A 14,786-nucleotide genomic window follows, 5' to 3' on the forward strand; every position below is an offset into this window, starting at 1 on the left:
CATGAAATTAGTTTTTCTTAAACACCTCCAGAACGCTTCTATTTAGAAAAACTAAAATTGGTATGCATATTTACTTTTCAGAGATGAATCGATTCCATCCATTGCAAATTTCTAGTACCGGTCATAGGCGTCCGTTTTGGGTAGAGCAACGGGTATTTTATCTAATAACTTTTTTGTCCTTAACTTTTATGCATTTTTGACACCGGATTATTAAATTGTGAGGTATTCTAGTACTAAAAGGTACTCTGGCTTTAAGTCGATAGGACACACCGTTTTCTAGAAAAATCGATTTGAAAGTTTTCGTTTTTGGAATTTGAAAAAAAACTGAAAGAACTTTTCAACAAAAAACGAAGTATTTTACCAACATAAAGTAAGAGTAACTTTTAGTACTCGAATACCTCATAATTTAATAATCTAGTGTCAAAAATGCTCAAAAATTCAAGACAAAAAGTTATGCTATAAAATAACTGTTGACCTACCCAAAACGGACGCCTATGACCAGTACTAGAAATTTGCAATTAATGAAATCGATTTATCTCTGGAATATAAATAAATGTGCCAGTTTTCGTCTTTCTAAACAGTTTTTTTTTTGAAATTTTTTTTTAATTCAAAAAAACGAAAAATTTTCAAATCGATTTTTCTAGAAAACGGTGTGTCCTACCGATTTAAAACAAGAGTACCTTTTAGAACTAGAATACTTCACAATTTAATAATCCAGTGTCAGAAATGCATAAAAGTTAAAGATAACAAAGTTATGCGATAAAATAACCGTTGCCCTACCCAAAACGGACGTCTATGATCGGTACTAGAAATTTGCAATGGATGGATTAGATTTATGTCTTGAAGATAAATATGTGTACCAATTTTTGTTTTTCTAAATAGAAGGGTTCTGGAGGTATTTAAGAAAAACTAATTACAAGACGCCATCTTCAAAGAGCTCTAGCTCCCTTAGGAAGCATTTTCGGACTAAGTAAATTGGGTTAAATTATCTTAAAATTATCTGAAGAATCTCCTGTCTTCGTTTGTCGGTAGAGTTTCTGGACACCCTGTATATTGTATCGGTATCGTATTGATTTTCGATACGATATCAATACAATATCGATATTTTTATCAAATATCGTGAAGCTCTAATTGATGTTCAGAGAGACTATACTGACTAATAAAAATAATGAAGTGTAAATACCTATTTCAAACCCTAAAATTTTGTTTTTTGTGTTTTTCTTATCAAACCGCAAAACTTCTTGAATAGCCTAGTATATAGAATACCCTCGTACGTAATACAACGATACATGCAATAATGATTAACCTCGAATCTCGATTATAACAGTAACATTTGAAAAGTAACGCTTTTAATTATTATTGAATAACATTTGAGTGATGTCACTTCACTTCATCGGCCTTGTCTACACCTTGTCCACTTTTCGTACGTTCACTTATTTTCTAATTGTAACATTTGATACTGTTAATTTAAAGAAAATTTCATCACCATGTATGTGCGTGCTTTTGATTTTGGTGGTGAATTATTGTGCTTTAATTTTTATGCCAATATATAGAAAATTTGCCTGTCACACAGTTCTATTAAATAAAATAGAGCTCAAACTTTTTCCTATGATCTTATTAAGGCATAATTGAAGCCTGATAGACGGCACTATTTTTCAGAAAAGACAGAAAAAAAATAAGGGAGCAAGAATTTGAAAATTAAACTTGACTAAATATTAAAAAATGTTGGAACACTCGCTTATGTTAACTTTATTTATGATTTTGTATGAAAATGAACTTTGAGACTTGTTTTACTAAGTTGAAATAGTAAGCACGCAAAATATCTGTTTTATGCCAAAACAATTAGAAAAAAGATATATATCCCGTAGGTTTGATATTACACTAAGGTGTAGATGGGTTGAATGTCATTTGGAAAATTGGATACAGGTCTGTAGGAAATTGATGCGTGTTGCTCCGCCACTGGTAGAAAGCATTCGAAAGGTGGTTTTACCTAACTAGTAGAAATTTTAATGTCCCACGAAAACTCCCGGTAGGCATTACAATTATAATTTTAAGCAGTTGAGTATCAATTGAGATTCCAGCGCGGCCTGGACGCCGCTTTTATTGGTTTAGAGTTAAAACTCTCACGTATTTATTTTTGTTAGTATCAACTTAGAATTCATCCAACCAGAATGTCGCATTTATTAGTTTTAGAGTTACTACTCCCGCGCATTTGTGTTAAAGTAAGAAGTTAGAATTCGCCCAGGGTGGACGCTCGTTTAGTAGTTTAGAGTTACAACTCTCGCTTATATTATACAGTTATTGTGTGGCTTATAATTTAAAAGTTACACGTTTTACAAACGCTTATTAAGTTTATTAGTGCCAGTGCCAATCATTAGTTCATATCCTAGCTAGTGACCTTTAACTATAAAAGTGCTATTGTGTTTGTGTTTCGCGGACTAGTGTTAATTGGACAGTGAGTTATGTGGTTGAAATATAAGAACTTTACGAAAGAACTTTGATCAGTGAGTAACAAAGTACTCCAAAATGGAGTAACAAAGTTAGCCATGAAATTACATATTTTTTTGTTAATGATTTTATTCTTTTATTCCCACATTACTGGTTAGTCCTTCGATGTGTAATTTATAACATTACTTATTACACTCTAAATGGCAGTAAGATCGTCATCCTAATGTATTATTCATTTTACAGTAATAATACATACATACTTAGTACATAAATTAAGGGCAGAACACATATTAGCATCTAATCATAAAAAAATTATTTAACAAGACATAGGAAGTGAAATGGCCCTGTAAAGTTTGTTGTTGGACAGTAATGAAAAAATTGATGCAGGGCACTGCTAAAAGCTATTCGTTAAAAATGTTTAAAAACCGGAAAACTGAACGCTTACATAGGGTTGCATAACACAAAAGGGAAAATTTGACACATTCTAAACGGCGTATTTAATTAATAGGTGTGATGTATATGTGCAACAGTGGATTCGTTTGTAATTAATGAGACTGGCAAAATTGGAAATATTTTGATGAAGTTTCATTTCCAGATAAGAAATCGTTTTCAAAATGCTTTTGAAAAATTTTATTATAAACAGAAGAAAACATTGAAAATTTTTTTTATTTGTAAATAATTTTTCAAAAATTTTTTATTTATATATTGATTTACGAGCTGTAAGTCAAGACGTCAAAAAAAGTTATAGAAGTTATTACAAAAATACAATACCACAATAAAGTAGCTTCAGAATTACATGATTAATTATTTATATGGGAAATAAGCCACAATTAAAATGAAAAAAATAATTTTATTAACGTTTCGACGCCCAAATCGGGTGCCGTTGTCAAAATACAAAATATTACTAAAATAAACTAAAGTGTTGTTGCTAAGCAAAAAAATTCTTCTAATAATTTATTTAATCTCACTCATTTATATTGGCAATTCAGACATATATTATACATTTTAAAGTAGAAGACTTTAAAATGATATTGCCAATATTTATGAGTTGCGTTCCTGGGACGACTTACTGAAAGATAGTTCATTCGATTACATGAAATTAACCCCAACTCAAGAATATCCGTCATAAAAAATTATAGCATGTGATATGTCTTTAAAAAGACAACCAAATGCAACGACAGTAAAATTCTCGCGCTAGAGACTTCATAGTAAATCACAAGGGAAAACCAGGAAAAACCCTGTGATACTATCCCGACATCGTAAGTATTTGGTCTTACATTAATTTACTCTCAAAAAATAATACCAAATTCTGACTTGTAACATGTTTAAATTATAAATAATATTAATAATACTAGATATATAAGTAATACTAAAATATAAAATATGTACTAGCTCGATATTATTGACTTACTAATCTTGGTATTTTCTTTCTATTGACTTCCTCTTTCAGTATGGGTAACCACATCCTACTGCATTCTACCGAGGAATTTGCGACACAATTGGTTTCATTTAGCATAATTAGAGCCGCTTCTTTGATTTTTCTCTTTTTACTATCTGATTCTTTCAGGACTATACTTGAATCTCTCCACTGAACTCTATGTTCATTATCCCATGCGTGTTGACATATTTGAGATCTCTCAAATTCTCTATTTTTAATATAAGATTGATGTTCACTTATTCTAACGTCTAATGGTCTTGATGTCTCACCTAAATAAAATTGTTCGCATTCACAAGGTATTTTATAAATGCAATTCTTTGTTCTTTCTTGATCATTGTTAGGTTTAGTTTTAGATAGAATAGATCTCAATGTGTTTGTTGTTTTGAATGTTGTTGAAATGTTGAATTTATTTCCTATTGTTTTAAGTTTCTCGGATAGTCCTTTTATATATGGTATTGATATTTTCCTCGTATTATTTCTGGTGAATGTTGTAGGATCCCGTTCTAAGTTGTTCTGTTCCATTCGATCCAATCTTGACAATTCCTTATTTATAAACGATAAAGGATAATCATTTTTTAATAAAACAGATGTTAACAATTGTTTTTCTGCTAAAAAGGAATTTTCGTTAGAACAAGTAATTTTGGCTCTATCATATAAGGATTTAATGATTCCCTTTTTAACGTTGATGTTGTGATTTGACTTGTAATTGAGATATCTGTTGGTGTGTGTTGGTTTTCTATACACTTGAGTCTCATATCCAATATCCTTCTTTGAGATCAAAACATCGAGGAAAGGTAGGCTGTTATTGTATTCCTTTTCCATTGTAAATTTTATTGTCTCTTCTTGATCGTTTATAATATTCAGGAACGTATCCAACAATTCTGATCTATGAGGCCATATTGAAAACACATCATCTACATATCTCCACCATACTGTGGGTTTTAAATTTTGTTTAGAAATAATATTAGTTTCGAAATCCTCCATAAATATATTAGCCAATAATGGAGATAAAGAAGAGCCCATTGCTAGACCAAAATTTTGTTTATAGAATTCATTGTTTAGTTGAAAATAGGTATTATGGGTACATAATGTCAATAACTCCATTATAGCTGATACATTTAGTCTTGTCTTAGTTGCCAATGTATTATCATTCTCTAATTTCGTTTTGATTATGTTTAAAGTTTTATCTAATGGTACATTTGTAAATAAACTGTTTATGTCAAAACTTACTAAAATATTATTTGGATTAAATTCAATAGTTGACAATTTGTTTAAAAAATGTTTTGTATTTTTTATAAAAGTGTCATCATTATTAGCAAATGGTTTTAGAATGTTTAATAAGAATTTTGATAGTTCACTATTCTCTATTCGGTAGGGATACACCGGTCACGGATTAATAAAGAAACAAACGAATCGGCAGGTCGATTGTAATATTTTAGGTATACCAGTAACATAAGCGTAGACCTCGGGTGCGTAGAGGGCCAATATCTATTTAATTATTGAATTTTTAGTAATTTTTTGATTAAAATTTAATAAACAGGATAATTTAAGGAAAAATAATAAGATAAATAATAAAATACAATGCACCCTTGTTAGAAATACCTTTCTTAGCAAAAACTTAATACTAACTTAGGAGTAAGATTATGCAAAACACCTGACTAGAACATTTTCCCGAGCAGATGCGAAGAGACTTCCTTGACTAAAAGAACAATTAGGATTTACCCGCAAGTAATATTTTAAATACGAAAAAATATATAGATTAGTGCCGATTCGATATGCGGTCTACCATCCAATATGCGGTCTACCGCAGAGTAACTAATTCGTTATGTGGTCTATCACAGAGTAGTTATTTCGATATGCGGCCACCACTAAATAATGTTAATGCATTCAGTAAATTTTGCAACTACTCGTATATACAGTATGGTGCAAATGAAAGGAATAAATTCTTTATTTCGTAAACCGATGACATTAGGGAAAATCCCGAAACAGGTCGATTTTTGTTTTTAAATTATGATATTTTGAATGAAGTAAAAGACAGACGTACTCTCAATCATTTATTGTAACTTCCGACGACCGGTTTCGCTCTCTAAACTATGCAGAGCATCTTCAGGTCAACGGTTACAAGTAACTAAATGATTCGGTTACAAGGAGGTACTACCTCAGTATTCATTAACATGATATACCTGCTTAAGTTATGCTAACGGGATATGGTGGAATAGACGGAGAATGTTGCAAAGGTAAACAAGTTTATGGAATTTGGGAATTTTTGAGGGTGAAGAGATAGTTGGTGAAAGACAACCAACAAATCTGTACCGGTTTTAAAGATTTTTATTAATATTTATTAAAAGATTTTTGTTTTTATTTATATTTATTAAAGACTTCTATTTATTAGTGTATGTGTTAGTGTAAGACTAACAACGTTTGGATCAAAACGGGTCGATATCTAATATGTATGTTAGATGTGGACGTGCAGCTGTAACCTAAATTGTTAAAGTCAATACTCCTTGATGTTTTAATGAGAGGAGTAGTGGTCGTAAAAAGAATGAAAAATCGGAAAGCTTAAAAATTGTAGCTAAAAGGGTATATTAGCAGTCATATAGTAATAACAGTAATAAATGTGAATTGATAGACAACAATGTAGGTACATGAAATTGAGATATAAATTAAAGGGTGAGAATTAGAGTAGAAAAGAAAAGAAAGGAAGGGATTAAAATTCAGTTGAAAGTAATTGATTGTAAATTGAGACTATGTATTATTGATATAAGCAGTGAAGAAACATTAATAAACTATTGAAACAGATAAAAGAAAGGAATAGTAATAAAATATATTTTGGGGGTATACCTACATTGTGTTTTAAAATCTGTCAATAAACCCATTCAACATATGATATTTTGGCATATATATCATACTAGTGTCGTCATCCATCTGGGGGTGATGACGTAATCGATGATTTTTTTAAATGAGAATAGGGGTCGAGTGCTAGCTCATTTGAAAGGTCATTAAATTCACTATTTAGTCATATAAACATTTACACAATTATTTGTACAGGGCGTGCAAAAAAATTTTTAATGAAATTATTTGACAAAAAAGAAGAATGTATGTAGTTTATTTAATTCAAAATACATTTTACTGTTGCCCAGAAACAGAAAAAATGTTTATTTCAAAAATAAACATTGCTTTTCGATTAAATTCAATGTTCAAGCCAGCTCCCGCCAGCCACCTGTTTCTTAGGAAGTTTGAACATTTAATTTAAGCGAAAAACAATGTTTATTTGTGATATAAACATTTTTTTACTGATTTCTAACAGCAATAAAATGTATTTTAAATTAAATAAATTATATAGATTCTTCTTTTTTTGTCAAATAATTTAAATTAAAAAATTTTTTTGGGCGCCCTGTATAAACAATTATGTAAATGTTTATATTAATAAATAGAGAATTGAATGATCCAAATGAGCTAGCACACGACCCCTATTCTCATTTAAAAAAATCATCGATTACTTCATCACGCCCATATGGATGACGTTACTAGTATGACATTTATGGCAAAATATCATAATTTAAAAATAAAAATCGACCTGTTTCAGGATTTTTCCTTAAAGTCGCCGGTTTACGAAATAACGAATTTATTCCTTTCATTTGCACCATACTGTATAGTATCAAAATAAAGCTCATTTTTTGACCTAGGTATTTTAATTACGGTACTGTCTTGGCATTTTAATTATTCAAGTGAAAGTACTTAATTACCCAAATAGGTGCAAAACCAAATTAGAGAAAGTATGACAAACTAATGCAATTTTAATAGGTAATTTAACTAAATGGGTCGACAAACAAATCAGGAATGCTATAAGAAACTATAAGGACATTTGTTATCTTCCAGTTGAATTTATTCTGTCGAATTGGTAACGCCTTATATTGTTAATTTTGTGAGAATCTGTTCGTGCTGTTTAACCGAAAATGCCAAGACGTGTTTTAGATGTAGATACTCTAATTTGTAACCTACATAAGTACTTTATTGCGGAAAAAAACAATGGTGGTCCTTTAAAATCGGTAACGTGTGTGCGATGCTTTAGAAATTAGCGAATCAAAATTAAGATCTACAATTAAAAACGAGAATAGTGAAGTGCCGGAAAACGATCACCACCATACTCGCCTGTTATTAAAAACGAACAATATGTTAGAAGGACGAAAATTTCAAATTCGTAATATCATATATCAAATGCGTGCAAATAAGGAACATGTGACTTTAGGTACAATTTTACTTAAGTTAAAAGAGAGGAAATTTGGTGACATCGGCAGAACAAGTTTATGGCAAGTCCTACATAACATAGGATTCAAATTTAAAAAAGAGGATAACAGAAAAGCGCTTTGTGAAAGAAGTTCTGTTGTACACAAGAGAATTGAGTTTCTGAGAAAATAAATATAACATATTTAAAGAAGAAGGATCAACTTTTGTATATTTAGACGAAACATGGATATTTTCTAAGGGTGCTACCAAGAGAATATGGCAAGATGACAACATAAAATCGATCAAGCATGCTAGTGGAGAAGGGAAGCGACATATAATTCTGCACGCGGGAGGGAAGACAGGCTTTATAGAAGGTGCTGATTTAATATTTTCGTCTACATCAAAAAACAGTGACTATCGTGACAATATGAACACGGAAATGTTTGTGAAATGGTTGCGTGAAAAACTTCTTCCCGGATTAAGTGAGCCCAGCGTAATTATTTTAGACAATGCGCCTTATCATTCAGAAATACTAAACAAAAGTCCAACAAATTCGTGGAATGTAGATAAGATTAAAGAATGGCTAACAAATGAACGCATATCTATTCCACAGCATATATTAAAGTCTGAGTTGTTACGTTTGGCAAAAGAACATGCAAAACCAAAAATCTTTGTGGTGGATCAGGTTACTGAAAGTTACGGGCATCAAGTTTTACGTCTTCCACCATACCACTGCCAGTTTAATCCCATCGAATATATATGGGGAATAGCAAAATAATATTACGACAACCATATTGGGCCTAATGGGTATACAGACGAAGCGGTTTGGGAAACTTGGCGAGAAGCACTTTCAATTGCAACTCCAGAAGTATGGCGGAACTGTATATACAAGTGCGAAAAATTAATTGAGGATTGGTGGATTCGTGAAAATAAAATTAACGAAATAAGCCCAATCATAATAACAATTATGACAATCGCATTATTGAACAAAATCCTATGGGACAAAAGTATCTCCAAAGAAAATAAACGTAACATCTATAACAGCATTGTTAAGAGCATTATAACATACAGCAGCGAAGTTTGGCCACTTAAAGAAAAATCCGAAAATATGCTCAGAACAACTGAAATGGACTTCTGGAGAAGATCTGCTGGTATATCAAGAATACAAAAAATCAGAAATACAAGAATATTGGAGATAATGGATGTAAAGCATACAATAATGGACGATATAAAAACAAAGCAACTAAGATGGTTTGGCCACGTACAACGTATGGAAGAAGACAGATTACCCAAGCAAGTGCTACGATGGGCACCAAAAGGACAGCGGAAGAGAGGAAGACCTAGGAAAAGCTGGATAGAAGGAATCCATAGGGAAATCGGAGAAAGAGGCTTGAACGAAGACATGTGCTACGATCGAGAGCAATGGCGATTGGGAATCGGAAGACGTCGTAGAACGTTATAAACCGATTATATATATATATATATATATATATATATATATATATATATATATATATATATATATATATATATATATATATATAATAACAATTAACGGTGACGACAGCGATGATGATGACAGCGATGGCGATGATAGTGTGAACAATAACGACTAAATCATTTTAGTAAAAAAAATTGGTACGTATATTGACTTAATAATATTTAGCATTTTACTTAAATATTTGATGTTTACATAATGCCCTGCTGTAGGATTTCCGGATCCTTTTCAAGGCGTGATTTGTTTGAAATCGAAACTATTTGTAGATATTGTAGGTACATACGTAATATTATAATATTGTTTTTAATAATTTTTATTTACGGGAAAAATACCCCATTATACATATAAACTATAAAATATACATGACTAACATAGAAAACATGCGATCTGATAAAAGAATAAAACAAGCTCAAATTAGTTTACAATGTCATATAAACGCTTTTTACACGCGTCAATTGACTTTAATTTAAAAACATCCAACGTCAATATATCACTTAAATTGATTGTGACTTTATAGAAAACCATTTTAGAGATTAAATTAAAACATCAACAATACAGCAACGTTTAGCCTTCTACCTTTTATAAGTTATAATTTGTTTTATTTTTATTATATTGATATTCATGCAACAATTAATATTAGGTATATTGATTTTTGGCTACGGATAATCAACTGTTATAAAGAATCACGAAATTATGTCGTTTAGGCTTCTGAGGCTATACAAACACCTAAAATTTAAAATTATTTGATTTATATAAGAACCTCCTCAAATAAAAAATTACTGCGCCCATGTGTAAATAGTTAAACTACAGCGGACCAGTAAATTCGTTCATTTCTTTCTTAATCCATGACCGGTGTAAGTCTACCGAATAGACAATACAAGGAGAATTGATGGTACTACAAATGGGTCTAAGTGGTATGTTCGCTTTATGAATTTTCGGCACTCCATAAAAATGTGGTGTCTTACTGTAGTGAGGTGTCATTAATTTTCTTTGATAGTATGTTAGATCATTTTTAAATTTGAATAAAGTTCTATATATTTTGTTTTCCAGTGTCTTCGTTGGATCCTTCGTTAATTTGCTATAAGGTCCATTTGTAATTAGATCTGTAATTTTGTCCTCATATTGTATTTTATTCATTATTACAGTTGCATTGCCTTTATCCGCTGGTAGGATTGTTATGGAGTCATCATTTCTTAAAGTTTTTAAAGCTTTCATTTCCTCTTTGCTGATGTTCTGTTCAATTTGATTAGACTTTTCCAATTCAAGTTTACATAGTACCCTATATTGTTATTTTTCATGAGTTGGTAGAATTTTACTGTCGTTGCATTTGGTTGTCTTTTTAAAGACATATCACATGCTATAATTTTTTATGACGGATATTCTTGAGTTGGGGTTAATTTCATGTAATCGAATGAACTATCTTTCAGTAAGTCGTCCCAGGAACGCAACTCATAAATATTGGCAATATCATTTTAAAGTCTTCTACTTTAAAATGTATAATATATGTCTGAATTGCCAATATAAATGAGTGAGATTAAATAAATTATTAGAAGAATTTTTTTGCTTAGCAACAACACTTTAGTTTATTTTAGTAATATTTTGTATTTTGACAAGGGCACCCGATTTGGGCGTCGAAACGTTAATAAAATTATTTTTTTCATTTTAATTGTGGCTTATTTCCCATATAAATAATTAATCATAAAAATGCCACAAGGAAATAGCTTCAGAACAACATTCAGAATTACATATCTTAGAGAAAACTTGAGACTATACTTTGATTATGTTAAGTTTTTTAATAATGGGAATCACCCTCTTCTTCTTGTGCTATTTCCGCTAGGAATGTTGTCTACCATCATGACAATTCTGGCGTTCCCTGAGGTTTCTCAACATTCTTCTCCTTCTTATATCGCAGCCTTTTCATAATCAAGGGGAGCCACATATACAGGGTGTCCCGAAAAGATTGGTCCTAAATTATACCACACATTCTGGAGTCAAAAATAGTTCGATTGAACTTACCTTAGTACAAATGTGCTCATAACAAAAGTTACAGCCCTTTGAAGTTACAAAATGAAAATCGATTTTTTTCAATATATCGAAAACTATTAAAGATTTTTATTGAAAATGGACATGTATTATATCATTCTTATGGCCTAATATGGCCTATGGTCTATAAATATACCTAAAAATGTAAATTATAAATACATTTTCAGATTATTAACAGGTCTCTATAATTGTACTTAACCATATAGAAATGTGTGGTGGATTCGATAAATATTAAAAATATGTATCTCGATAAACACTGGCTTATCGAAAAAGTCCTAAGAGGCAAAAATATTTTAAAAACAGTGTGTTTAACTAATTGTGCCACACTAATAATTAAATTGGAACTTACACAAAAGTTTGGGGGGGGGGGGGGTTTAAGGGAACAAATACATGAAAAAAAAATTAATTTTCATTTTGTAACTTCAAAGGGCTGTAACTTTTTTTGTGTGCAATATTGTATATAGGTAAGTGAGGTTCAATCAACCTATTTGTAACCCCAGAATCTGTGGTATAATTTATGACCAATCTTTTCGGGACACGCTGTATAATGTTACGTTGGTCTCGGACATGTATGTGTCAGTTTCATGTTGTGCTTTAGTCGAAATATTCTTTGTGATATTTTGATAAGTGGCCTGTCCTGGTGTATACGTGTGAAATATTAGTTACGTTCGCGGATACCCTGGACAAAATTGTCGCCGACAATTCCTAACCTCACCTAATATAAATAATACGGTTAATAGATAAATATACAAGGTATATTTACTTTTAATTAATATTAATAACTAATTATTAAATTATACTAGGTAAATATACCCCGTATATTTTTCTATTAACGGTATTATTTACAGAATTTTAAAGTGCGCATGCGATTTGCTGTCAATTTGTCACCGACTAGTCGCCGACAGGTACCTCCGAATTATATTATAGAAAGGTGCTCAAAATTGGATAACAAAGGCTCAGCTTCCTAAAGAATTGAGATAAATTGTTAAGCTATGAGCTTATCTAGCAATTATTATTTATACAGAATAAAAACATTTACATAAATATCAGTATACTTTAATCAGTTTGCCAAATAATTCAACAAATGAATATTAAAAGGCTGATAAATAAAAATTAATCTCTTTTATCACATGCCCATATAGAAATCTCGTGCAAAAAACAATCCACGGAAATGTTCAATTATAGATATAAATATGAATAAATATTTTATGGCACATATTAATATATTTTTATTATTTATTAAAATGAGGCTGACTTTGGGAGAAATTGGTTTTTTAATCAACAATTTTGTTAACATTATTTTGTACTGAAATTTTTGTCTGATCTGATATACGGTCCTTTTCATGGGCATTTTTCAGTGTGTCACAAATGATAGATAAAAAGGTAAGTCCGTGATAATATACATTTATAACAAAAAACAAATCAATTGTGTTAATTGCATTTATAAAATGGTATTTTCTTTGATTTGTATAGTCATAAATTGTACAGATTACATTAGTAGATATATTATATAATTCGTAAATATTTTTTTTTCGATTATAGCGCCATCTATCGACAACTAGAATAAATGTTATAAATTTCTGTAATCACGGACGTGCCTTCTTCTCTGTCACATACAATTTAATGCGTTAAAAAGAAATCGAAAAACTGTGACGCACTGAAAGATGCCTATGAGAAAAAAAATATATCATTTTATAGATTTACCAAAACGAGAATATATAGAGAAAGATCAACATGATAGCCATGGGAATTCCAATACCGAAGTAACTTAGTTCGCTAGCTTAGTCAAAAAATGAAGAAGCCTACTCTTAATACCTACTTTTATTGGGCCACATTCCAGATTAACTAGACCTAAGTAAAGAGATCAAATGCAGAATTGAAACAGCTTGCACAACGTTTCTAAAAATGAAATCACTCTTCTGTAACCATAGTTTAAACCTAAAATTACGTCAAAGGATGATCAAATGCTATATTTGGTCAAGGTTGTTATATGTCACCGAGAGCTGGACTCTAAAAACTGATACATTCAATCGCCTAGAGGCGTTTGAGATGTGGTTGCAAAGAAGAAGTGTTAAATAGAGCAACTGTTTGTGAGTTGCTGAAAACTATTAGAATAAAAAACTATATCTAGGGCATGTCCTTAGAGGAGATCGCTGCAGAATTCTTCTGCGTATCATGAAAGGTGAAATCGAGAGCCGCAGTGGAATTGAAAGAAAGCAATACGCATTGGATAAGGCAATGTCATGACTCAAGAACATTCGCTAAACATTGAACAATTCGCCAATGTAATTCGTTCGGATTATCATCTGCCGAACTATTCAGATCTGCCGTAAACAGTCAGAATAGCCATCTTAATTGCCAACGTTCGAAACGGACAAGGCGCGTGAAGAAGAAGAAGAAAGAAAAAGGGAGCCTAATATGGTACCGAGAGCAATTATAAATTCCATACATAAAACCTTAAAAAAAATAATGAATGCTTCAAAACAATCATCTTCACATGTCGTGTGAACCACTTTAAAATTTGCCGGATAATACAAATAGACTCCCAGTGCATAACTTTATAATAATATTTTCGCTAATTTTTATTGTCGTCATTGTCACACGTGCCTCTAAGCCTTTGAACTGTTGAGAAAAAGTTGATTGTTCAAAGCAAACTTTCGCAATAGGCGTACGAATTTAAAAGTCGAAAAAAAAGCATATTCACAGCGGTTGTGGCCATTATTTAGAATTACGTTGTTCTAAAAATATCTGTACACTGAACGATTCCGCGTAGTTAAACTGCTTTTTTACTTATTTTTGAAAGTTTTCTATTAGTCGACTGATTCATTGCCATTACCATTGTCCAAGTTTTTACTCTCCTGAGAAAATGAATTTTAATGGGACAATATTGTAGAAATTAAATACGTTGTATTTAACATTTAACATGTTTAACATAAAAAAATATAAAAAATATAGACAGTAACTGTTTGTTACGGCAAGGATGTGTACTATCCCCTCTACTTTTTAATACGTACTCATAAAAGATGTTTAAAGGGGCGGGCGCTTCTTCTTTTTCTTCATGTGCCATCTCCTCTAAAAAGGTCGGCCACTATCATAACAATTCGCACTTTGAATACCGCTGCTCTAAAGATA

The 14,786-nt window shown here is 31.2% G+C and overlaps 1 protein-coding gene across 1 annotated transcript in view; it reads right to left on the reverse strand.

Annotated features, from left to right (window-relative positions):
* The window catches only part of LOC114331986 (terminal nucleotidyltransferase 5C), a 430,826-nt gene that overhangs the window by 204,688 nt on the left and 211,352 nt on the right, over positions 1-14,786 (reverse strand). The gene's annotated exons all lie outside the window — the stretch shown is intronic.

The sequence above is a fragment of the Diabrotica virgifera genome, chromosome 2 (assembly GCF_917563875.1).
Source record: "Diabrotica virgifera virgifera chromosome 2, PGI_DIABVI_V3a".
In the NCBI taxonomy this organism is placed as follows: domain Eukaryota; kingdom Metazoa; phylum Arthropoda; class Insecta; order Coleoptera; family Chrysomelidae; genus Diabrotica; species Diabrotica virgifera.